The sequence below is a fragment of the Lynx canadensis genome, chromosome F2, assembly GCF_007474595.2.
Source record: "Lynx canadensis isolate LIC74 chromosome F2, mLynCan4.pri.v2, whole genome shotgun sequence".
Taxonomy (NCBI): Eukaryota; Metazoa; Chordata; class Mammalia; order Carnivora; family Felidae; genus Lynx; species Lynx canadensis.
In genome coordinates, this window is record NC_044320.2 from 30,173,865 (window position 1) to 30,200,745 (window position 26,881).

Here is a 26,881-nt window from a genome sequence, read left to right on the forward strand (position 1 = left end):
GAATCATGGTGAATAATTCTTTTTATATGCTGTTGAATTCGATTTGCTAGTATCTTATTGAGAATTTTTGCATCCATATTCATCAGGGATATTGGCCTGTAGTTCTCTTTTTTTACTGGGTCTCTGTCTGGTTTAGGAATCAAAGTAATACTGGCTTCATAGAATGAGTCTGGAAGTTTTCCTTCCCTTTCTATTTCTTGGAATAGCTTGAGAAGGATAGGTATTATCTCTGCTTTAAATGTCTGGTAGAACTCCCCTGGGAAGCCATCTGGTCCTGGACTCTTATTTGTTGGGAGATTTTTGATAACCGATTCAATTTCTTCGCTGGTTATGGGTCTGTTCAAGCTTTCTATTTCCTCCTGATTGAGTTTTGGAAGAGTGTGGGTGTTCAGGAATGTGTCCATTTCTTCCAGGTTGTCCAATTTGTTGGCATATAATTTTTCATAGTATTCCCTGATAATTGTTTGTATCTCTGAGGGATTGGTTGTAATAATTCCATTTTCATTCATGATTTTATCTATTTGGGTCATCTCCCTTTTCTTTTTGAGAAGCCTGGCTAGAGGTTTGTCAATTTTGTTTATTTTTTCAAAAAACCAACTCTTGGTTTCGTGGATCTGCTCTACAGTTTTTTTAGATTCTATATTGTTTATTTCTGCTCTGATCTTTATTATTTCTCTTCTTCTGCTGGGTTTAGGCTGCCTTTGCTGTTCTGCTTCTATTTCCTTTAGGTGTGCTGTTAGATTTTGTATTTGGGATTTTTCTTGTTTCTTGAGATAGGCCTGGATTGCAATGTATTTTCCTCTCAGGACTGCCTTCGCTGCATCCCAAAGCGTTTGGATTGTTGTATTTTCATTTTCGTTTGTTTGCATATATTTTTTGATTTCTTCTCTAATTGCCTGGTTGACCCACTCATTCGTTAGTAGGGTGTTCTTTAACCTCCACGCTTTTGGAGGTTTTCCAGACTTTTTCCTGTGGTTGATTTCAAGCTTCATAGCATTGTGGTCTGAAAGTATGCATGGTATAATTTCAATTCTTGTAAACTTATGAAGGGCTGTTTTGTGACCCAGTATGTGATCTATCTTGGAGAATGTTCCATGTGCACTCGAGAAGAAAGTATATTCTGTTGCTTTGGGATGCCGAGTTCTAAATATATCTGTCAAGTCCATCTGATGCAATGTCTCATTCAGGGCCCTTGTTTCTTTATTGACCGTGTGTCTAGATGATCTATCCATTTCTGTAAGTGGGGTGTTAAAGTCCCCTGCAATTACCACATTCTTATCAATAAGGTTGCTTCTGTTTATGAGTAATTGTTTTATATACTTGGGGGCTCCGGTATTCGGCGCATAGACATTTATAATTGTTAGCTCTTCCTGATGGATAGACCCTGTAACTATTATATAATGTCCTTCTTCATCTCTTGTTACAGCCTTTAATTGAAAGTCTAGTTTGTCTGATATAAGTATGGCTACTCCAGCTTTCTTTTGGCTTCCAGTAGCATGATAAATAGTTCTCCATCCCCTCACTCTGAATCTAAAGGTGTCCTCAGGTCTAAAATGAGTCTCTTGTAGACAGCAAATAGATGGGTCTTGTTTTTTTATCCATTCTGATACCCTATGTCTTTTGGTTGGCGCATTTAATCCGTTTACATTCAGTGTTATTATAGAAAGATACGGGTTTAGAGTCATTGTGATGTCTGTATGTTTTATGCTTGTAGTGATGTCTCTGGTACTTTGTCTCACAGGGTCCCCCTTAGGATCTCTTGTAGGGCTGGTTTAGTGGTGACAAATTCCTTCAGTTTTTGTTTGTTTGGGAAGACCTTTATCTCTCCTTCTATTCTAAATGACAGACTTGCTGGATAAAGGATTCTCGGCTGCATATTTTTGCTGTCTAGCACCCTGAAAATCTCGTGCCAATTCTTTCTGGCCTGCCAAGTTTCAAAAGAGAGATCAGTCACGAGTCTTATAGGTCTCCCTTTATATGTGAGGGCACGTTTACCCCTTGCTGCTTTCAGAATTTTCTCTTTATCCTTGTATTTTGCCAGTTTCACTATGATATGTCGTGCAGAAGATCGATTCAAGTTACGTCTGAAGGGAGTTCTCTGTGCCTCTTGGATTTCAATGCCTTTTTCCTTCCCCAGTTCAGGGAAGTTCTCAGCTATTATTTCTTCAAGTACCCCTTCAGCACCTTTCCCTCTCTCTTCCTCCTCTGGGATACCAATTATGCATATATTATTTCTTTTTAGTGTATCACTTAGTTCTCTAATTTTCCCCTCATACTCCTGGATTTTTTTATCTCTCTTTTTCTCAGTTCCTCTTTTTCCATAACTTTATCTTCTAGTTCACCTATTCTCTCCTCTGCCTCTTCCATCCGAGCCGTGGTGGTTTGCATTTTGTTTTGCATTTCATTTAAAGTGTTTTTCAGCTCCTCGTGACTGTTCCTTAGTCCCTTGATCTCTGTAGCAAGAGATTCTCTGCTGTCCTGTATACTGTTTTCCAGCCCAGCGATTAATTTTATGACTATTATTCTAAATTCACTTTCTGTTATATTATTTAAATCCTTTTTGATCAGCTCATTAGCTGTTGTTATTTCCTGGAGATTCTTCTGAGGGGAATTCTTCCGCTTGGTCATTTTGGATAGTCCCTGGTGTGGTGAGGACCTGCAGGGCACTTCCTCTGTGCTGTGGTGTATAACTGGAGTTGGTGGGCGGGGCCGCAGTCAGTCCTGATGTCTGCCCCCAGCCCACCGCTGGGGCCACAGTCAGACTGGTGTGTGCCTTCTCTTCCCCTCTCCTAGGGGCGGGATTCACTGTGGGGTGGCGTGGCCCATCTGGGCTACTTGCACACTGCCAGGCTTGTGATGCTGGGGATCTGGCGTATTAGCTGGGGTGGGAAGGCAAGGTGCACGGCGGGAGGGGGAGCAGGCTTAGCTCGCTTCTCCTTAGGTGATCCACTTCAGGAGGGGCCCTGTGGCAGCCGGTGGGAGTCAGATCCGCTGCCGGAGGTTTGGCTCCGCAGAAGCACAGAGTTGGGTGTTTGCGCGGAGGGAGCAATTTCCCTGGCCGGAACCGGTTCCCTTTGGGATTTTGGCTGGGGGATGGGCGGGGGAGATGGCGCTGGCGAGCGCCTTTGTTCCCCGCCAAACTGAGCTCTGTCGTCCAGGGGCTCCGCAGCTCACCCTCCCTTTGTCCTCCAGCCTTCCCGCTTTCCGAGCAGAGCTGTTAACTTATGACCTCCCAGACGCTAAGTCGCGCTTGCTGTCGGAACACAGTCCGTCAGGCCCCTCCCCTTTTGCAAGCCGGACTCGGGGGCTCTGCTTGGCTGGCGAGCCGCCCCTCCGCCCCGGCTCCCTCCCGCCAGTCCGTGGAGCGCGCACCGCCTCGCCGCCCTTCCTACCCTCTTCCGTGGGCCTCTCGTCTGCACTTGGGTCCGGTGACTCCGTTCTGCTAATCTTCTGGCGGTTTTCTGGGTTATTTAGGCAGGTGTAGGTGGAATCTAAGTGATCAGCAGGACGCGCGGTGAGCCCAGCGTCCTCCTACGCCGCCATCTTCCTGCGCCCCCTAAAGGAAAATCTTTGAGGTCAGTCCCTAAACTTGTCCCTTACTTTGGGTGAATATTATAAATACAGTGGACCACAGGCATCTCCTTAAATTGTATCAGCTTTCTTACTTTACCAAGTTATTCACTGAGGGAGAAGGCGCACACTGCCCACCAACCTTGCAAATATTTTGTTGAGGTGTTTTGAGGAGCGTAAGTGGTGAAATGTACAAATTCTTCAACGTTATCAGAGGATCGCACTTCTGCTAACCACACGTGAGGTCACAAGTTCCCCAAAGTCCCCCTTAATATACTTGGTGTGGTCTCTGCCATAAGCAGGATTAAAGATTGTAATTTAAATATTTATAATAAGATTGAGAGCTTTGACTAGTGTTTTCTGGTACATGATTAAATTCTGCATTCATTAATAATAATTCATATCCTGGGGCGCCTGGGTGGCTCAGTCGGTTGGGCGTCCGACTTCAGCTCAGGTCACGATCTCACGGTCCGTGAGTTCGAGCCCCGCGTCGGGCTCTGGGCTGATGGCTCAGAGCCTGGAGCCTGCTTCCGATTCTGTGTCTCCCTCTCTCTCTGCCCCTCCCCCGTTCATGCTCTGTCTCTCTCTGTCTCAAAAATAAAATAAACATTAAAAAAAAATTAAAAAAAATAATTCATATCCTGGATAAGGCCAGGTTTAAATTCTAGAAGGTGATAAAAATATTTCTAAGTGCTAGTCCTGCTCCCACAGGGTAATCATTGGCAAAGAAATGGCTTTCTGGTTGCTGCATCCGGCTAAACACACATGCCTCTGACACTGACTGATGCAGCTTCCAGCCTCCATCTTTGCTTTTTTCCCCCCTTTTCTTCATTGTTTCTTTTTACCTTTTTGACTTTTTTCTCTGTGAACACTTGGGATCAATAGTATCCTAGCAGATGGTTAGGATTTTTTTTTTAATTATGTCTGCTGACTACGTAAAAATGTAATGTTTTGTCTGCACACCCAAATGGTTTATTTCTAGAAAGCCTATAATGTGGACTGCCCTTGACAATTACATTGGGAAAGGGGATTCATAGGATGAATGTTTAAATTCTTGCCCATTATGTGTGTAATTTGGCCGAACTGCATTAATACACTGGGTCAGACTTGAATTACGGACTTGAAGCCTGCACCATTTCAGAACATGGGTGTGCCTATGAGGTGTTAGTAGCAGAGTATTTTGCAAATAGTGCTTTCGTCTCAAGGTGCCAATTTTAAACCAAGAAAAAAATTTACATGGCTGGATAGAATATAAGATTGTTCCTTCCCTCCCTAAACTAATGGTTTAAAAACATGACCCGTGACCATTTTTTTCATTGCTAGTCTGAGTTCTCTTCATTTTTCCTCTATATATCGTATCCTGTTCACATCTTCATGGTTTTGTCTGCCACTGAATAAACAGTTTTCTTCCCAGTCTTTTGAATAGTCTAACGATGTACTTGTTAAATGTTTCATGGTGTATGTGGTGTGAGAAAAATTTGTAGTTGTTCTTGATTTGGACATTTCACAAGGCAATGAAACCCCAGATATTGTAATCCAAGGTGAATGATAACACATTTTATCTTTGCATTGGTGAAATTGTATTCTACTGTCCTGAAAATGTACAAATGTTTTCTTTTGCATAAGGCCCTAGGCTTGAATGGTGGCTGCTGATTAACAAAGGGCTTCCTACTCTGTGAAACTGTGTGTGCGGTGAGCCTTCTTCCAGCAGCGGTCCCTGCTGTTCATGCTGTCTGGAATAGGGGTCATTTAGCGTTTAACTCTCCCTGTCTTGGCTTTTGGCTTCTCCAAGATAAGAGGTGTTTCATGTTTTACTGAATATTTACTGATCTGAATCTGAGATACAGGGATTCTCCAGTTCAGTGAATAAAGATGACAAGGTAGGAAGGAGGTTTAAGATGGAGCTGTGTTTTATATTCCACAGTTTAATTCCAACCATATATATAAAATATGTATATCCTTGGGTATCAACTCTATGGTGATCTGAATGGACTAAGCAGTTAGCAAATTGTTCACATATTGTCACCTGAAACTCACTTAGGTAGATGTAGGGAAAAATCTTTTACCATTTCAGATGTATATATCAGTGTAACCTATACAGACAAGATGTCTATCTTTTTAATGTCTAGAAAAGGTGAGTATACTTCAGCTAAGTTTGTGTGGCAGCTACATGTGGAAAAGACATTTCTTCCCCCTACTAAATGCCCCCCCCCCAAATTTTAATATTTGTAAGTTTCAGTATTTGTGAATAGTGAATGAAACCTACTTTTTTTTTTTTTTTTTGCAAGCTCGAATATGTCATTTTATATAATAAAGGCAGAAAGAAATGAATGTTCTGAGATGTTTGGATTTTGAATCTGGTGGGGGCTAATACATGGGCTTTGTAATCAAGAGAGAAACTTCTGTGTTTAATTTACATTAAAATTTTTGTGTGTGTGTGGAAAATGGAGCAATATCAAGTTGCTATTGATAACAATACAAATGCAATTCTATCCATGTAACATCTCAAATTCTTGGTCATTAAAACAAAGTTTTGTGCAAGTGACTCTTTGATTTCCTTTTCTCTGGAGTTTTCTTGCCTCACAGAGAGCCCTCTCCTCGCCCCTGCTCAGACAGACTACCCTACAGGGCTTTCACGTTCCTTGGCTTCTCCACTGGCTGTCACAATTACAAAGTTGTCATGGTTAGCTCTTTAATTTTCTTTCCTATTAAATGTAGGTTGAGAGAATGTTGGCATGCTTCAAGGTGAGAAATGCTAAGACAATTTTTTTTCCCGAAATCCTACTCCCCCCCCCCATCAAGTATATTACTACCAAATCCAACCAAATTAAAATAACCATTCCCTCGTAGCAATTTAGCAAAAAGAGCAATGTGATGTTTTAGATAGAACTTTAGAAATCATTTGTTTTCTTTTGTTGCTTATTAGGAACAAAATATTACTTGCCACCATTAGAGAAACAAAGAAATGAAACAAGATCCTTACCTTGTCTGAGCAAGAAAAGTCACTGTGGGGTTCTCTCTCCTGGTAGGCTGGTGCTTGGTGCTGTAGCCCAGCCTCTGCATCTCTGAGGCTTACATGGGATTTCAGAATGACAGAGCTTTAACAGTACATGGAAATAGAAAAAGCATTTTAATCAAAACAAACCTCCCACTACAAATCCAGTGCACTTACTTAGGTTTGACGGTCCCATTTATCAAGACACTTGCTGTCATACAGTGGCTGCTGTCCTCTGCTCCCTTGCCACACACCCCTCTTTCCCCCTTCCCGGTGCTGCCTCTGCTTTTCACAGCCTCTGAGACTCTTCAGCGCTTCCTCCCTTCTAGTAATGATAGCTACCATCTATTTTTGTTGTAGTTTTTATACATACTTTGTATGTTCCAGCCTTGCGCTTGACAGATATTCAATACTTCATTTACTCCTTGCAACAGCCACTTGCTACGGATCTGGAAGCTCATTGGCAGGAGTTAAGGGAGCCAAGAGGTGAGGCAAGAAGTTCTTAAAGCTAGCATGTGATGGGCCCAGGATCTGAAGTTGGGCCTGACTCTAAACAAAGCCCTTGATCCCCCGACTGCCCAGTTTTGTCCTGCTTCCAAGCTGCAAGTTTTGAGCTTCCAGCATCTGTTACCCATCACTGTCACTCTGGATGCAGAGCTTGTCCTGCACCTCCCGCTAGTCTACTAATCATCTTGAAGGATGTCACTCCTCACTTCCTCATGTTTTCCTCTTTGTCACTTAGGTTTCCTACATGTCAGAAGAAAGCAGTGTTAATGGCAAAGTCACTCCTATTTCTGTATGATGACTTTTTCCATCTTGCCATTCATTAATCCCACATTTGATGAGCACTGGTGTTGAGCTATAATGGAATCTGGGTTGCAGTCCATAATGCTGCTTTTCTGGAATCTTCTCATGGAGTCCCCCTCCCTTCATTTCTCCAGACTTCCTTGGGAAAGGAAAGAATGCTTCCCCTTTGGCTATGCCCTGTCTTAACCATTATTTCCCACCACTGTTACTTAACAACCTCCTTCTACATTCATTTCCGCTGCCTTCCCCGCATGGGCACCATGCACGGACCTTCGGGAAGTCCCTCTACCATCTCCATTAGTTGCTTCTCATTCAGGTCACAGGGTTCCTTTAAACTTAGCACCCATAGTTACTATGTTGGTGACCTTCAAGAACTGGTCTTTTATCTCACTTTCTCTTCAGCTATTGAAATAACTGTATTTTAAGACCCTTCTAAATATCAGTTCTCCAATTTGTATCTTCTTCTCTTGAATACAATTTGTATGGTTCAACCTGTCATAAACTCTGGGTCTAAAGTTCTATCTTTCTTTACTATCACTGAATTGACCTTGTTTTTTTTTTTTAACTTTTTTGTAACTACAGGTCTGTGTGTGTGTCTGTATGTGTGTGTATATATATATATGTGTGTGTGTGTGTGTATACACATATATGTGTGTGTGTGTGTGTATATATATGTGTGTGCGTGTGTATACACATGCACACACACACACATATATTTGGCAGCATGTTGTATTGGTAGACTCAGGATTCTGACTGGACCTGTGTTCTTAGTCCATTTGGGCTGCTATAAGAGAACGTCATAGACAGTGGGGCCTATACACAACAGAAATTCCTCAGTTCTAGAGGCTGAAAGTCTGAGATCAGGATGCCAGCATGGATGTTTTCAGTGAGGATCTTCCATGTTGCAAACAGCCATTTCCTTTTTGTATCTTCAGATGGTAGAGGGCTAGCTAGCTCACTGGCCCCTTCTTATAAGGGCACCAACCTATTCAGGAAGGTTCCACTCTCAGACACATCTCCCCAGGGCCCCACCTCCCAACATTATCACATTGGAATTAGAATTTCAGTATATGGACTTTTTTTGGGGGGAAGGGACACAAACATTTACTCCATAACCATCATCTTTGAGGCTGTAGTCTGTATTATTGCTTTCCCCTTGGACCATTTGTGAACGTCTCAAACTGCTAAGAGGTGTTTGGTGTAGTGTTGCCCTTAAATGGGATTTACTACTCCTTGGAGATCCTTTTTGTCATCATTTGTATTGGACTCTATCACGTCCTCCTTCCACACCTTCCAAATGGTTCCCTGCAGTCTTGGTCTTGATCCCATACTGTCTCTTGTCACTCCTGTAACAACCTTGCTGCTTAAGTTCCTGAGAAGAACGGAGCTGTACACTTAGTGCTCACTAATCTTTTCTCATTCTCACCACACGTGTTCTTTCCTGTTCCCATATCCCACTCTACTTAAAAACTTCTTTAGTCACCCATTCTTTAAATTCATTTTTTTCCCCACTATTTCAGATGAAGTGAAGCCTGTTGCTCCTACCTGGACCTTTGGTCTTCTTTCCTGGGCCTTGCTCAGATGTGATCTGTTCCATTTGTATCTTCTGCCTCTTATTTGCTGGCACTGTCCTCTTTTACTTTGAAAGAAATTTTAGGAATCTTCAATAATATGTACAAAACAACAGTGTCCTCTGACTTTACAACCCTTAAAATGCAATTTTTGCTCTTGCCATTCCTTTCATGGTCCATCTTTCTTGGAAAAAAATTACATCCCTATAGCATTCTTTTTTATTTTCCCCATACGTTTGTTCTTTAACATCATCTAAAATGTTGCAAAGAGAAGAAACTTGATTTCAGTTCATGCTTTGGGGCTTGTCAAAATTATTTGATGACTTTAAACTCTCTTAGACAAGCCCTGTATTTTCATTTGCATGCTGGAGAGCTCTACTTTCTTGGCAAACTTGTCCTAAAAGTGAACATGTCCTCCCTCAGCCAGAGCTAAGCAAGTGGGACCCACAACTCCACACTGTCCTCTTGCTCAGTACTGACTCTGCTGTTGATTTTGGTGATACTTCAGTTCTCTTTCCCAGATTGGAAATTTTGATGACATCTTAGAATATTCTGTTCCTTTAGAACCCTGTGCTCTATGTATTATTAACACTTGTTAGTTTTGGTTTGTAATCAAATTCACCCTTTGTTAAATTTCTCCTTGTGGGTGTCCCGGCCCAGATCAGTATTTTAGTCATGATTATTGCAAAAGTCTTTTAACTGTTTGATCTCTATTTATCACTCTAGTTTTTCCATTAGGTTTACACATCAAACCACATTAGTTTTCCTATGGTTACTCTTTGGTCCTGTCTTTCTGCTGCTCAGATTTTAGGAACTTAATGCCTGGAAGCTAACATTCTTAGTGTGATATTTCATGCACTGTTTGGTCTGGACCCAACCTGCCTTTGTAGCCATCTGAGACCATCAAGTGTTTACTCTATGCTGCAACTAAACTGCATCATTTATGGTTCCCAAGCATTTGCTCATGTAAGTTTTTTTTTCCTCCCTTCTAAAATGCCTTTACTTCTTACATTGCTTCCATTTGAAATCTAGCCCACAGGACCCAATTCAGATACCTTCAGTGATCACCCAAGTTGAGAAGTTAATGGATTTTGAGGCGGCTGGGTAGCTCAGTTGGTTGAGCGTCCAGCTTTGGCTCAGGTCATGATCTCACAGTCTGTGGGTTCGAGCCCTGCGTCGGACTCTGTACTGACAGCTCAGAGCCTGGAATCTGCTTTGGATTCTGTGTCTCCCTCTCTCTCTGCCCCTCCCCTGCTCATGCTCTGTCTTTATCTGTCTCAAAAATAAATAAAATCACTAAAAAAATTTAAAAAGTTAATAGACTTAGGCAGGAAATTTTAATATGTATATTTTATATACTTGCCTGCTAGTGTAGGTGTTTTAATGCCTATGCATACAGCCCTTCTAGTTGGATTCTTTTTAAGGACTCCAATAGTGACTTCTGTGTTTCTGTTCTTCAGAGTCTTCTAGTAACAGGCACTTAGTATTATTTTTTTGATTAATCCCTTGTTTATACCAATTATCTGACCAATAGTGAGAGAGGGTAGAAGTGCTTGGCAGCTCAGTAGGCACTGGGACCTTCTTGGGGTTGATGGGAGAGGAGAGGGTCTGGGTCAGCCCAGTGGAGGCTGGATGGATGAGCTCAGTGCATCTTCACCCTCCAGTTCTTCATTCCCCTTTTGAAAGGAACCTTATGATTAAACTATCTTTCAAACATTGATTTTTTTTCCACCCTGTTAAGCACAAGAAAAACACCCAGGAAGCATTCTTTTGTTCTAAACATTAAAGCCAGACTGCCTGGGTTTGAATCCTGACTTTGTCAGTTATGAGCTGAATGACGTTGAACAAGATACATAACCTCTCCGTGCTTCACTTTTACCTTTGGTATAATTGGAATAACAGTACTTCATAAGGTTCTCATAAATATTAAATGAGTGAATACATGTAAAGAATATTACTATGGTATATACTACATTCTCAGATACAGGTAGTTACTATTAAGCAATAAGGAGATACAAGAACTTATGATTTTTAATTTCCTTGCCAGATGGTAAAAGTACTATGATTTTAGCACATGAAGACAAGAATAGTTAAGATCGAGAAACTCCTAAAATCTAGGACACAGTGGAAAAAATGAAGGGAAGCATGAAGGGAAATGTCAGAATCTAGTATCATGTTTGTTTTGCTGTCCTGTACACTAGTGGGCTCATCAACTGACTTAATTAAGCCACTCAAGAACATGGATGATTATTTATGATACCCAGGAGGAGCAAAGCATTTCATCAAATACTTCCTAGATGCCGGTAACTTAAAATGAATAACACATGGTCTTGTTTTGGGGGATGCTCAAATTTGTGGAATAAACTGGTAAATACAACCCAACATAAAAAGCACTGTTGATACACATAGGATGTGCCATAGGCTTTTATGCCTAGTCCAGAGGAGGTGTCTGAGGAGCCAAATCTTAGAAGATGGTCAGACTTTCACAGACGACAGAGCACATCTTCACATTTTGATAATATAAGGTGACTTTGTTTTGTATGCTATGCTAAGATCTGGGAGGAGAGCAAAACTCTAGTGGTGGTTTATTTGGTATGAAGGAACGCTAATTGTACCAAATTGTGTTTTTTTTTTTAATAACAATTTTGGATTTTAATACAAATTCTTTCTTTTAAATTTTTTTTAATATTTATTTATTTTTGAGAGACAGAGAGCACAAGCAGGGGAGGCACAGAGAGAGAAAGGGAGACCCAGAATCCGAAGCAGGCTCCAGGCTCTGAGCTGTCAGCACAGAGCCTGACGCGGGCTTGAACTCATAAACCGTGAGATCATGACCTGAGCTGAAGTTGGACACCCAACCGACTGAGCCACCCAGGTGCCCCGATACAAATTATTATTATTATTTTAACGTTTATTTATTTTTGAGACAGAAAGAGACAGAGCATGAACGGGGGAGGGGCAGAGAGAGAGGGAGACACAGAATCGGAAGCAGGCTCCAGGCTCTGAGCCATCAGCCCAGAGCCCGACGCGGGGCTCGAACTCACGGACCGCGAGATCGTGACCTGAGCTGAAGTCGGACGCCCAACCGACTGAGCCACCCAGGCGCCCCACAAATTATTTTTTTAAGGTGCTTTTTCATACTTGAAGGACAGTGTGCACAGATTGACAGGATGCTTTTGTGTCTCTGTCTTCATAACGGATTTAACAAAATAAGAAAGTCTGTTTATATTAGCAAGTATATGGACAGACTTTGTCTGTGTTTCCTAAATCTGAAAATGGTGGGAACAACCTTGGGAGCATCTAATGACCTGGGAGCCTGGGCTCCAATCAATCCAAAGAAACTGAAACAGCCTGTGTGAGAAGGGAGCTGGATTCTGTGTCCCATGAATCGCAGGTGTTTAAGTACTGCAGGAGAAACCAGTGCTCACTGTAAGCTTGTGCTGCTGATGTGGAAACTACTAATTGTCTGTGATACTGGTTTATACTCAAAAGCAAGATGAGACAGCAGGAAGACACAAAAGTGAGTTGAAACTCCATAGGAAATACCACCAACTCTTTGACTTGCACTTATCTCGTCCCTTACTTATCCTAAGAAGCAGCTACAAGAGGCAGTACTTTGAAGATAACAATATAATTCAGAAAAGCTATCTATATTTCTAAAGTTCCCTTGCTGCTGCTAGATGCTCTGATAATCATTTGGTCTTTTGTCTCCATTGCTGTCTTGGAGAAGGATCCAATCTTGTTTCCAACTCCTTTTCTCTCCCTGTTGAGCAATGCAGACATGGAAGGTATGGTTGCCTGGAGGGAATGAATTTTCAATAGGTTTCAATTATTTAATGTAAAATTGATACGTGTTATGGTGGGGGGTGGGGAAGCAAAACAACCTGTAGGGGGAAAAAGTTGGTAATTTCAGTCAAAACAAAAAGAAAATAAAACTTGTCTTCTGTGTAGGAGTCTGCTTGGTCACATAAGGTTATCATAAAATAACATGTATATTTTCTAGACCTTATATTTAGGAGACTTTCTGGACCGATTTTCACATAGCTTTGGCCATAGCCTGGTCACAGCAAATCTTTCTCTACTTTGATGCTACTGTGACCCCAGTACCTTCTCAGCTGGGCCATCATTTTGAGCTCTACATAAAGGGAAAAAAGTAGACATCAAGAACTTTTTTATTATGAGGAATTCCAATCAAATAGAAGATATCTCACCGTATACATCACGCAGACTCCATATTTATTATTATGCTTGATCTGTCCTTTTGTTCCTGCTAAAGTATTTTAAAGCAAATCACAGATATACTATATTTTACCTTAAGGTACTTCATTATCTGTAAACCATGGTTCCTTAAGAATCACTATGCCATCAGCACATTTAACAAAATTAATAGTACTTTCTCAGCATCATTTATTATCTATAACAACTAAATTTCTTAGATTGTCTCTAAAAATGACTTATTACAGTTTATTTGAATTGGGATCCTACCTTGGGAAAAGGGCATTTTTAAGGATGGCATTAAAGATACACTTAAGGAACACTTTATTCCCACTATAATTAGAACAAGTCGGGGAGAAACTCAGAGGCTCATGGGATTTCTTAAGTATTTTGTGGAAGGAACTAATACTTTCTCTCAATTTTCTGTCCTTAAGGAGCACTATGATCTATCCCCTGAGAATGAACAATCCGACGCATTTTTCAAACCATATAAACCACAGTTTCTGGTTTAATGAGAGATTACTTTTCACATTGCATTCCATGTTAGTGCAGATACAGTGATTTCATGTTCTAAAGTTAGTCCTACAATTACCATTTTGATTGCTCTTAGAAAAATGTACACAAAGAATACAGTGACTCAGCGAAGGGTGTTGCCAGTGGGTTGTAGTTTTTAGCTTTCCACTTATGCTGGAATTGCATAAAGAATGTACATCTTGGTGTTGCATTTCTCTGCTCCCCGTGCCTTTCCACACGCCACCACCAGCATCAAGTACAACCACCTTTTCTTCATTTTTACTATTTTTTTTCCACTAAAAAAAAATTGGCAGCTTGAGGGAGACGGAAGTGCAGCCTGGGGAAGATGAGTGGTGTGGAGGGGATGAAGCTGGAATCGGAGAGGCCACCTAAAAGTGTTTGCAGTAATCTTGGCACAAGTCTATTGCAGCTGGACCAGGGGTCCTCCTATCGGGTGACAAGAAGAGCTGCTAGAAGGGTTTAGAAGTATCCTCTCATCTTGGTGCCTTACTGAATCTGGGGAATGAAAAAGTGGGGACCAAGAATTTGTGCTGCGGTACACTATAAAAGATATTTTGTTTTTGAGAAGAGGAAAATTGATAGGTGGTAGTTTTTTTTTTATTTCATTATCTTCACTTTGAGATACTAGATAGCCAAGGGAAAATGTTCACTAAATATCTAAATATCTAGGATATGTGACCAGGATGCAGGATAGAAAGGGGAACTATTGATTGGGAAGATAAAGTCACTTATTCATCTATAGAAAAAACATCAACCCTCATATGCTAGAAAGCAAACTAAGGTGTCAGTCTTAAAAATTTAAGACTGTCTGCCCCCAAAGAATTCAGCATTTAGTGGGAATGAAGATGAATAAACAGATTCTCAGTTCACATATGGTCAATCCCTCTATGTATATTACTGTTTATGATTATGTACAGTTAGGCTTAAATTTGGTAGAACAAATAAATGTTTTTTTTTCCCTTTTTGTAACTTCCCCTTCTTTCCAATTCTCATTTTCCTTTTTTTTTTTTTTTTTTTTTTTTTTTTTTAAATCTCAATTTTGAGAGGTGCCTGGGTGGCTCAGTCGGTTAAGCATCTGACTTCGGCTCAGGTCGTGATCTCACGGTTTGTGAGTTTGAGCCCTGCGTTGGCTCTGTGCTGACAGCTCAAAGCCTGGAGCCTGCTTCAGATTCTGTGTCTTTCCCTCTTTCATTGCCCCTCCCCTGCTCACACTCTCTCTCTCAAAAGTAAATAGGCTTTAAAAAAAATCTTAATTTTGAAATTAGGTCAAGAGTATGCAAGGTGTTTTACTTGAAGTTACTGAGTTGAAGAGGCAGGATTGGCGTCAGAACATGTATTTGCCCCGTATGACTGTGGTCTAGTCCCTGGGAGAGAGCTACATCTTGTACAAGCTATGTGTTGTTATATGGGGTGACTAGCTCCCCTCTGTCTTTTCTCCCTTACTGGTCTCTGCCAATGTAAGCCAGTATTGTAGCTGCTGAACCAGTTTTGTTTTGAACAAAATGTGGTGCATTAATCCTATTTTCTTCCATTACCTTTCTTTTCTACTTGGGCTGGAGGAGAGTAAGCTAGTCAATGTCTCCAAAACATGGCACATAATCCTGGATTAAGGTCACTTTGTTTTATTCCTCTTCCATTTACAGAGAAAGCAGGAGAGGGGGAGGGAGAGAAGAAAGACAAAAACAAAGTCTGCTTCCTAGCCAAAACTTTAATCTTTGGCATTCCCATCATCAGTAAATATTGTTTTTACATTTTCATTTACAGTTGATCTTGAATTTTGAATGTACAAAATTACACCCTTTTATTCTGATTTTTATGTCCTTTCTTATTCTCACCCAGGTGACACTGAATACTCCTACTCCTCTTGTTCTGAAAGGGCTTTTGCAGAACAAGAAAAGGTTTGGCCCTTTCTTTTAAAATAGACTGGGGCACCTGGGTGGCTCAGTCAGCTGAGCGTCCGACTTCGTCTCAGGTCATGATCTCACAGTCTGTGAGTTCGACTCCCACATCAGGCTCTGAGCTGTCAGCACAGAGCCTGTAGCCTGTTTCAGATTCTGTGTCTCCCTCTCTCTCTGCCCCTCCCCCGCTCATGCTCTGTCTCTCTCTCTCTCTCTGTCAAAAATATATAAACATTTAAAAAATTAATAAATAAAATAGATTGACAATCTACTCCATAGTTTTCAAAGTGCATGGATGCATAGTGTTTTTAATAATAAGTAATAAGCATTATATATATATTTTTAGTGGGTAGTATAAAGTCATTCCACAAGGAAGGAAAGTTATAACGGACTCCTGTTTACTCTTAAAACTTCCTACATCAAGTTTTCCACACCATATAATGATGATCCATTAGTGATACAAGATCTTTGGGATATTTTAAATATCCTCTCTATAGCCATTATTTGAAGACAAGTTAATCTGGTGGTAGATTCAAGCCTATAACATCATGACTTGCAAATAGACTGGTTCAAGTTATGCTTGTTCCAATTTGAAATGTAACTTGGTTGCATATCCTCTGAGATAAAAGAATAATCTAACAATGAAACTGAACTCTGTCAATAGATGAATTTTCTCTCTGGTAGCATAAAAAGTCCTCTAGATCCTTACAGGATATTACTATGTTAGTGGCCAAATGCTTGTCAATTCTTCAAGGATATCATAGAGTGATTTCAATGAATGTTAGATATACTTGATGAAATGTATCCCATTATTATATCTTCAAAAGGAGCAAAATTGAATAGTTGACAGAAATATAAAAAAGAGAACCATTTCATATCAAGTGATGGCTTTCCTTGTTGGATTCTTAAAAACATAACAGGTCTTATTCAGAGTTCTTTCTGACTTGCCTCTATTGGCTATTTTTGGAGTTTCTTCTCTGGATTTCCATAGGAACTTGCACATACTTCTATCATAGCACTTACAAAATATATTGGTTTTAATTTCATTATGTATCCTAAAGAAGTGGAATATATTTAAACCAGCAGAGGAATGATAAAAGGATTGTGGGTTCCATTCCCCATCAATTTACCCAGCTATTTTTGGGTATCACATGCAGTCACCATATGGCATCCATCATGGCTCTCCTCCCTTGCTTAGCCACTAGTCAATGTCTGTGGCTCATGAAGTCATTTGGGGGAGCCTCATCATGACCACTTCTCATGGCACTGCAAATACCAGGCAAGACTGAAGATTCACTCTTCTGAAACTTCTTGAGTTGCCAACCTGCGGGGGTATCAGAGCCAGGCTGGTTTCCATAAAGAGGTTTAGTCACCCTTCCAGACTCCACACTGTACTTTGGTTCGATGAATGAATTCTTCTTGGACCTCTCTCCACCATCTTGACCAGCTCACCCAGCTATGATACCTCACCCTTCTAACTTTGGGAACTAAAATCCAGTTCAATAAAACAGGAAGATGGCGGCGTAGGAGGACGCTGGGCTCACCGCGCGTCCTGCTGATCACTTAGATTCCACCTACACCTGCCTAAATAACCCAGAAAACCGCCAGAGGATTAGCAGAACGGAGTCACCGGACCCAAGTGCAGACGAGAGGCCCACGGAAGAGGGTAGGAAGGGCGGCGAGGCGGTGCGCGCTCCACGGACTGGCGGGAGGGAGCCAGGGCGGAAGGGCGGCTCGCCAGCCAAGCAGAACCCCCGAGTCTGGCTTGCAAAAGCGGAGGGGCCTGACGGACTGTGTTCAGACAGCAAGCGCGACTTAGCGTCTGGGAGGTCGTAAGTTAACAGCTCTGCTCGGAAAGCGGGAAGGCTGGAGGACAAAGGGAGGGTGAGCTGCGGAGCCCCCGGACGACAGAGCTCAGTTTGGCGGGGAACAAAGGCGCTCGCCAGCGCCATCTCCCCCGCCCATCCCCCAGCCAAAATCCCAAAGGGAACCGGTTCCGGCCTGGGAAATTGCTCGCTCCGCGCAAACACCCAACTCTGTGCTTCTGCGGAGCCAAACCTCCGGCAGCGGATCTGACTCCCTCCGGCTGCCACAGGGCCCCTCCTGAAGTGGATCACCTAAGGAGAAGCGAGCTAAGCCTGCCCCCCCTGCCGCCGTGCACCTTGCCTACCCACCCCAGCTAATACGCCAGATCCCCAGCACCACAAGCCTGGCAGTGTGCAAGTAGCCCAGACGGGCCACGCCACCCCACAGGGAATCCCGCCCCTAGGAGAGGGGAAGAGAAGGCACACACCAGTCTGACTGTGGCCCCAGCGGTGGGCTGGGGGCAGACATCAGGACTGACTGCGGCCCCGCCCACCAACTCCAGTTATACACCACAGCACAGGGGAAGTGCCCTGCAGGTCCTCACCACACCAGGGACTATCCAAAATGACCAAGCGGAAGAATTCCCCTCAGAAGAATCTCCAGGAAATAACAACAGCTAATGAGCTGATCAAAAAGGATTTAAATAATATAACAGAAAGTGAATTTAGAATAATAGTCATAAAATTAATCGCTGGGCTGGAAAACAGTATACAGGACAGCAGAGAATCTCTTGCTACAGAGATCAAGGGACTAAGGAACAGTCACGAGGAGCTGAAAAACTCTTTAAAGGAAATGCAAAACAAAATGCAAACCACCACGGCTCGGATGGAAGAGGCAGAGGAGAGAATAGGTGAACTAGAAGATAAAGTTATGGAAAAAGAGGAAGCTGAGAAAAAGAGAGATAAAAAAATCCAAGAGTATGAGGGGAAAATTAGAGAACTAAGTGATACACTAAAAAGAAATAATATACGCATAATTGGTATCCCAGAGGAGGAAGAGAGAGGGAAAGGTGCTGAAGGGGTACTTGAAGAAATCATAGCTGAGAACTTCCCTGAACTGGGGAAGGAAAAAGGCATTGAAATCCAAGAGGCACAGAGAACTCCCTTCAGACGTAACTTGAATCGATCTTCTGCACGACATATCATAGTGAAACTGGCAAAATACAAGGATAAAGAGAAAATTCTGAAAGCAGCAAGGGGTAAACGTGCCCTCACATATAAAGGGAGACCTATAAGACTCGTGACTGATCTCTCTTTTGAAACTTGGCAGGCCAGAAAGAATTGGCACGAGATTTTCAGTGTGCTAGACAGAAAAAATATGCAGCCGAGAATCCTTTACCCAGCAAGTCTGTCATTTAGAATAGAAGGAGAGATAAAGGTCTTCCCAAACAAACAAAAACTGAAGGAATTTGTCACCACTAAACCAGCCCTACAAGAGATCCTAAGGGGGACCCTGTGAGACAAAGTACCAGAGACATCACTACAAGCATAAAACATACAGACATCACAATGACTCTAAACCCGTATCTTTCTATAATAACACTGAATGTAAATGGATTAAATGCACCAACCAAAAGACATAGGGTATCAGAATGGATAAAAAAACAAGACCCATCTATTTGCTGTCTACAAGAGACTCATTTTAGACCTGAGGACACCTTTAGATTCAGAGTGAGGGGATGGAGAACTATTTATCATGCTACTGGAAGCCAAAAGAAAGCTGGAGTAGCCATACTTATATCAGACAAACTAGACTTTAAATTAAAGGCTGTAACAAGAGATGAAGAAGGACATTATATAATAGTTACAGGGTCTATCCATCAGGAAGAGCTAACAATTATAAATGTCTATGCGCCGAATACCGGAGCCCCCAAATATATAAAACAATTACTCATAAACAGAAGCAACCTTATTGATAAGAATGTGGTAATTGCAGGGGACTTTAACACCCCACTTACAGAAAAGGATAGATCATCTAGACACACGGTCAGTAAAGAAACAAGGGCCCTGAATGAGACATTGGATCAGATGGACTTGACAGATCTATTTAGAACTCTGCATCCCAAAGCAACAGAATATACTTTCTTCTCGAGTGCACATGGAACATTCTCCAAGATAGATCATATACTGGGTCACAAAACAGCCCTTCATAAGTATAAAAGAATTGAAATTATACCATGCATACTTTCAGACCACAATGCTGTGAAGCTTGAAATCAACCACAGGAAAAAGTCTGGAAAGCCTCCAAAAGCATGGAGGTTAAAGAACACCCTACTAACGAATGAGTGGGTCAACCAGGCAATTAGAGAAGAAATCAAAAAATATATGGAAACAAACGAAAATGAAAATACAACAATCCAAACGCTTTGGGACGCAGCGAAGGCAGTCCTGAGAGGGAAATACATTGCAATCCAGGCCTATCTCAAGAAACAAGAAAAATCCCAAATACAAAATCTAACAGCACACCTAAAGGAAATAGAAGCAGAACAGCAAAGGCAGCCTAAACCCAGCAGAAGAAGAGAAATAATAAAGATCAGAGCAGAAATAAACAATATAGAATCTAAAAAAACTGTAGAGCAGATCAACGAAACCAAGAGTTGGTTTTTTGAAAAAATAAACAAAATTGACAAACCGCTAGCCAGGCTTCTCAAAAAGAAAAGGGAGATGACCCAAATAGATAAAATCATGAATGAAAATGGAATGATTACAACCAATCCCTCAGAGATACAAACAATTATCAGGGAATACTATGAAAAATTATATGCCAACAAATTGGACAACCTGGAAGAAATGGACAAATTCCTGAACACCCACACTCTTCCAAAACTCAATCAGGAGGAAAGAGAAAGCTTGAACAGACCCATAACCAGCGAAGAAATTGAATCGGTTATCAAAAATCTCCCAACAAATAAGAGTCCAGGACCAGATGGCTTCCCAGGGGAGTTCTACCAGACGTTTAAAGCAGAGATAATACCTATCCTTCTCAAGCTATTCCAAGAAATAGAAAGGGAAGGAAAACTTCCAGACTCATTCTATGAAGCCAGTATTATTTTGATTCCTAAACCAGACAGAGACCCAGTAAAAAAAGAGAACTACAGGCCAATATCCCTGATGAATATGGATGCAAAAATTCTCAATAAGATACTAGCAAATCGAATTCAACAGCATATAAAAAGAATTATTCACCATGATCAAGTGGGATTCATTCCTGGGATGCAGGGCTGGTTCAACATTCGCAAATCAATCAACGTGATCCATCACATTAACAAAAAAAAAGAGAAGAACCATATGATCCTGTCAATCGATGCAGAAAAGGCCTTTGACAAAATCCAGCACCCTTTCTTAATAAAAACCCTTGAGAAAGTCGGCATAGAAGGAACATACTTAAAGATCGTAAAAGCCATATATGAAAAGCCCACAGCTAACATCATCCTCAACGGGGAAAAACTGAGAGCTTTTTCCCTGAGATCAGGAACACGACAGGGATGCCCACTCTCACCGCTGTTGTTTAACATAGTGCTGGAAGTTCTAGCATCAGCAATCAGACAACAAAAGGAAATCAAAGGCATCAAAATTGGCAAGGATGAAGTCAAGCTTTCGCTTTTTGCAGACGACATGATATTATACATGGAAAATCCGATAGACTCCACCAAAAGTCTGCTAGAACTGATACATGAATTCAGCAAAGTTGCAGGATACAAAATCAATGTCCAGAAATCAGTTGCATTCTTATACACTAACAATGAAGCAACAGAAAGACAAATAAAGAAACTGATCCCATTCACAATTGCACCAAGAAGCATAAAATACCTAGGAATAAATCTAACCAAAGATGTAAAGGATCTGTATGCTGAAAACTATAGAAAGCTTATGAAGGTAATTGAAGAAGATTTAAAGAAATGGAAAGACATTCCCTGCTCATGGATTGGAAAAATAAATATTGTCAAAATGTCAATACTACCCAAAGCTATCTACACATTCAATGCAATCCCAATCAAAATTGCACCAGCATTCTTCTCGAAATTAGAACAAGCAATCCTAAAATTCATATGGAACCACAAAAGGCCCCGAATAGCCAAAGGAATTTTGAAGAAGAAGACCAAAGCAGGAGGCATCACAATCCCAGACTTTAGCCTCTACTACAAAGCTGTCATCATCAAGACAGCATGGTATTGGCACAAAAACAGACACACAGACCAATGGAATAGAATAGAAACCCCAGAACTAGACCCACAAACGTATGGCCAACTCATCTTTGACAAAGCAGGAAAGAACATCCAATGGAAAAAAGACAGTCTCTTTAACAAATGGTGCTGGGAGAACTGGACAGCAACATGCAGAAGGTTGAAACTAGACCACTTTCTCACACCATTTACAAAAATAAACTCAAAATGGATAAAGGACCTAAATGTGAGACAGGAAACCATCAGAACCTTAGAGGAGAAAGCAGGAAAAGACCTCTCTGACCTCAGCCGTAGCAATCTCTTACTCGACACATCCCCAAAGGCAAGGGCATTAAAAGCAAAAGTGAATTACTGGGACCTTATGAAGATAAAAAGCTTCTGCACAGCAAAGGAAACAACCAACAAAACTAAAAGGCAACCAACGGAATGGGAAAAGATATTTGCAAATGACATATCGGACAAAGGGCTAGTATCTAAAATCTATAAAGAGCTCACCAAACTCCACACCCGAAAAAACAAATAACCCAGTGAAGAAATGGGCAGAAAACATGAATAGACACTTCTCTAAAGAAGACATCCAGATGGCCAACAGGCACATGAAAAGATGTTCAGCGTCGCTCCTTATCAGGGAAATACAAATCAAAACCACACTCAGGTATCACCTCACGCCAGTCAGAGTGGCCAAAATGAACAAATCAGGAGACTATAGATGCTGGAGAGGATGTGGAGAAACGGGAACCCTCTTGCACTGTTGGTGGGAATGCAAATTGGTGCAGCCGCTCTGGAAAGCAGTGTGGAGGTTCCTCAGAAAATTAAAAATAGACCTACCCTATGACCCAGCAATAGCACTGCTAGGAATTTATCCAAGGGATACAGGAGTACTGATGCATAGGAGCACTTGTACCCCAATGTTCATAGCAGCACTGTCAACAATAGCCAAATTATGGAAAGAGCCTAAATGTCCATCAACTGATGAATGGATAAAGAAATTGTGGTATATATACACAATGGAATACTACGTGGCAATGAGAAAAAATGAAATATGGCCTTTTGTAGCAACGTGGATGGAACTGGAGAGTGTAATGCTAAGTGAAATAAGCCATACAGAGAAAGACAGATACCATATGGTTTCACTCTTATGTGGATCCTGAGAAACTTAACAGGAACCCATGGGGGAGGGGAAGGAAAAAAAAAAAAAAAAAAAGAGGTTAGAGTGGGAGAGAGCCAAAGCATAAGAGACTGTTAAAAACTGAGAACAAACTGAGGGTTGATGGGGGGTGGGATGGAGGGGAGGGTGGGTGATGGGTATTGAGGAGGGCACCTTTTGGGATGAGCACTGGGTGTTGTATGGAAACCAATTTGTCAATAAATTTCATATTATAAAAAAAAAATAATGTGCCAATCAAAAAAATAAAAATAAAAAAATAAAAATAAAAATAAATAAATAAATAAATAAATAAATAAATAAATAAAAAAAAATAAAATAAAATCCAGTTCAAAGGGGCAGGCAACATCACAAGCTTCTTTGTCTTTTGATCTATCCTAGAATCCTCAATTGCAAAACTCTTTCCTCCATCCTGGGTACCAAACAAAATGAACCTGGAGCTGAGAAAAGGCAAGAAGGGTCATTTCTGCTCAAAGTGTTTGAACCGCAGTTGGAAGAATTCAGATAACCCTGTTAAATGATGATTGTGTTCCTCACTGAACTCTGAACTCTATAGGGACTGTCTTTATTTTGGATCCTTGACACCTTACATAATGTTAAAGGAATCAGTTAAGTGGAGGAGGAATTGCTGCAGTATCTTGGTCAGATTTAATAGTTGTCACAACTACTTTCAAGGTGGAACAGTTCCCATCACTCTCCCCTGCTTCCTTTGAAGAACATTAAATATGTAAATATACTTGTTGCTCACAATCTATTTCAAGCTTCCTTTTAGTGGAAAAAATGTTGAGTGTATCTTTTATTCTTCTTGAGTCTCATTATGCTTGGGAAGACTGATACATGTTGTCTTGTAGATGCTTTGAAGTATAAGAGTTTTCTGGTAGGTAATTGTTCCTGAGCCTCTACATTTGTAGCAAGTTAAAAGTGATGATTTTTGTGAGTGTTTGTTCCCTCCTTTAGGTATGGAATATTTGAGGATAGGGTACTTTAGTTGTTAATTTTCTATGTCCACAGGAATTTTCTTTTTAGAAAAATTACTTTGAATATTACCATTGTATTTAAATTGATAACAGCCGAAAATATGCTAGGCACTAACAATAAATAGCATCTGATCTGTAATCCTCACGAGAATCCTTAGCAGAGAAGCTGGCAAACTTTATCCATAAAGGGCCAGAGAGTAATAATTTTAGGCTTTGTGGATCACAAGTCTTTGTAGCAACTCCTCATTTGGGGAAAAACTAAGACTCCAATGTTGACAGATACCCAAGATGACCTTGCTTGTAAACACCTGCTATAGGACTTGAATGGACTACATTCCGTCCTGTTTGAAAAAAAAAATATATATATATATATTTTTTTGTCTGCATAGTGTACTATGGAGACAATACAGGCCAATCATAGGATCATACAATGTAGATGGGAGGTAGTCAGTAAATAGCATTCCTCTTATCTACCCAAGTTGTGAATGTTGATAAGAGGTCAGTGTGTGTGTGTGTGTGTGTGTGTGTGTGTGTGTGTATTTATAAAATATATTTGTTTATTTTAAGAGAGCACGAACAGGAGAGGGACAGAAAGAGAGAGAGATAATCCCAAGCAGGCTCTGCACTGTCAGCATGAAGCTCCATACGGGGCTTGACCTCATGAACTGTGAGATCATGACCCGAGCTAAAACCAAGAATTGGACACTTAACCGACTGAGCCACCCAGGTGCGGCAAGAGGTTAGGATTTTTAGATAACAAATTAAAAAATCAGTTTTGTTACTGACAAAGCTGATACTGGAGAACATGGTTTTGATGTGGAGCAAAATGAGCTTCCTAATCTCAAACCTTGGATTCAGACAGGCCTAGCCAGCCAGGCACAGACTATGTGACTGCAAGACTCCTGTTTCTGTAACACTTTGGGAATGCAGGAAAATTCCAGTGAGGAAAAGATGGAAGAGGGTGCTGGTCTGCAATGCCTAATTCCTTATTCCCAAATCCTCATATAGAGCATTCTCTTCCTCTTTCTTGTGGAAGAATTCATGAGAGGGAGGAGAATGTGTATGGTATCATGTGAATAGATATCTCCCTGGGAAGAAGGAAACATCAGGAATGGGAAGTAGGTATCTCCCTTCTTTCTGTGCAACACAGAACAATTGACACAAAGGAGAGAATGATGGAGTTGCTTTGGAATTTACAGCAAAGAGAAAATACTTCCAGGATTGGAGAAAAGGAAACATTTGACTGAGAGGGTGGTGGTTGGACAGGTCCTTGAGTGGTTTTCACTTGGATATATGGACATAATGAGCCAAAGAATAGGAACATCAAAAGCAGAGGTGCATTGGGAGGTCAAGAGGTCAGTTGCTGGGTCACAGAGCTAGGGTGACCAAATGTTCCAATATGCCTGAGACCATCTAGGTTTCAGCACTGAAAATCCTGTATCCTGGGAAACCCCTCAGTCCTGGACAAAGTGGATGGTTGGTTTCTTGAGTGTCAGGTTGGGAACTTGACCCTTTAATTTGTTGGACTGTAGAATATATAGGATGGGTACATGTGTGGTAGGTGACTGGAGTTTTGGTACATTTGATTGCATGAGCCACTAGGCTGGATATAGAGGATTTAAAGGGTACTGTAGACATTGGAAACCATTGAAGAAATTTTGAAGGATGTGAGGGTTACATTGAACCTTATGGTATATGAATATGTAGAAATGAGCTTGTAGACTATTGAATATAAAATCAGAGAAGAATATGTTTAGAGTGGGGCTCCTGGGTGGCTCAGTCAGTTAAGCATCTGACTGTTGATTTCAGCTCATGTCATGATCTCATGGTTTGTGGAATCAAGCTCTGCATTGGGCTCTGCGCTGACAGCACAGAGCCTGTTTGGGATTCACTTTGCCCCTCGCTCACACACATGCATGCTCTCTCTCTCCTCTTTCTCTCTCTCCAGATAAAGAAAAAAAAGGATATATTAGAATGAATGGAAAAATCCAGGAGAGTTTTGTTTTTGAGAAAGATGAAATCCAAAGAAATATCCCTTTCTATTGTTTCTGTTCAGCTGTGGAAAGTGCTGCTTAGAATTCACTCCTCAAAACTACATCCATCCTGATGCATTTCTTCTAATGGATAATGGTTTATGTGACGTGATAGAGGTGTTAGCTAATGCTGCAGTGATAATCATACTGTAATCTATAAATGTATTAATACATTGTACACCTTAAACTTATACAATGTTATATGTCAATTATATCTCAATTAAAAATCCAGAGGATGGTGGTGACTGGAATGAATTGCTTTAACTGAACTAATGGATTGTTTTTTAAGTACAAGCTCTCTACTGCTCTTTTTCCCCGATAAAAATACCTTTGTAATGGAAGTGTTTCCAGAAAGTTTTTTAAGATTATTATTCAAGAGTGGTTTTCATTACCTTGACTGTATTGAATGTTCTGCTTGCATGCTGGGAATCCTATCTGATTGACAAAATGGGTGACTTATTTGGCAAAGTCTACTGGGTAAAATCTGCATGGTGGTTTGTCGTTGGCATTGAATAAACTGGATGAACCAGATGTAGATGTTATCTGTTTAAACATCTAGACAATGTCTTTCATTGAGTAACTATTCATTAAATCAGATTTCTCAGAGAAAATTGAGAAGAACATGTAATATGTTTGAGCATATTGGTCTCTTAAATAATCGTTATTATATAAGAACTATTAGGTTTTCGTGATTTACTTCAAAGCTCTATGAAATATAGAAGTAACATAGAAATTTGGGTCTTTGGAAAAACTTACAGCTTCACAAAACTACTTTGTATTAATCGCTATAGTTTTTATAGGTAATTATTAATAGGATCAGTTGGTTATTGCTTCTTTTTAAGCTTGTTATATTTTTATTTTGAAATAATTTCAGACTTCTAGAAAAGTTGGAGTAAAATTTTAAGAGACAAAACAGATTAACATTAGGGAAGGGAAACAAAAATAATATAAAAAACAGAGAGGGGACAAAACAGAAAGAGACTCCTAAATATGGAGAACAAACTGAGGGTTATGGGAGGGGTTGTGGGAGGGGGGATGGGCTAAATGGGTAAGGGGCGCTAAGGAAT

At 40.8% G+C, this 26,881-nt stretch overlaps 1 protein-coding gene and 1 long non-coding RNA gene across 2 annotated transcripts in view; one reads left to right on the forward strand and one right to left on the reverse strand.

The window, feature by feature from the left end:
* The window catches only part of RSPO2 (R-spondin 2), a 150,588-nt gene that overhangs the window by 12,621 nt on the left and 111,086 nt on the right, over positions 1–26,881 (forward strand). The gene's annotated exons all lie outside the window — the stretch shown is intronic.
* Positions 4,201–6,860, reverse strand: LOC115506453. Its single transcript, XR_003966389.1, has 3 exons — positions 6,743–6,860; positions 6,554–6,641; positions 4,201–4,211 (listed from the first exon to the last, which is right to left on the reverse strand). It is a non-coding gene; the product is annotated as an uncharacterized LOC115506453 (long non-coding RNA).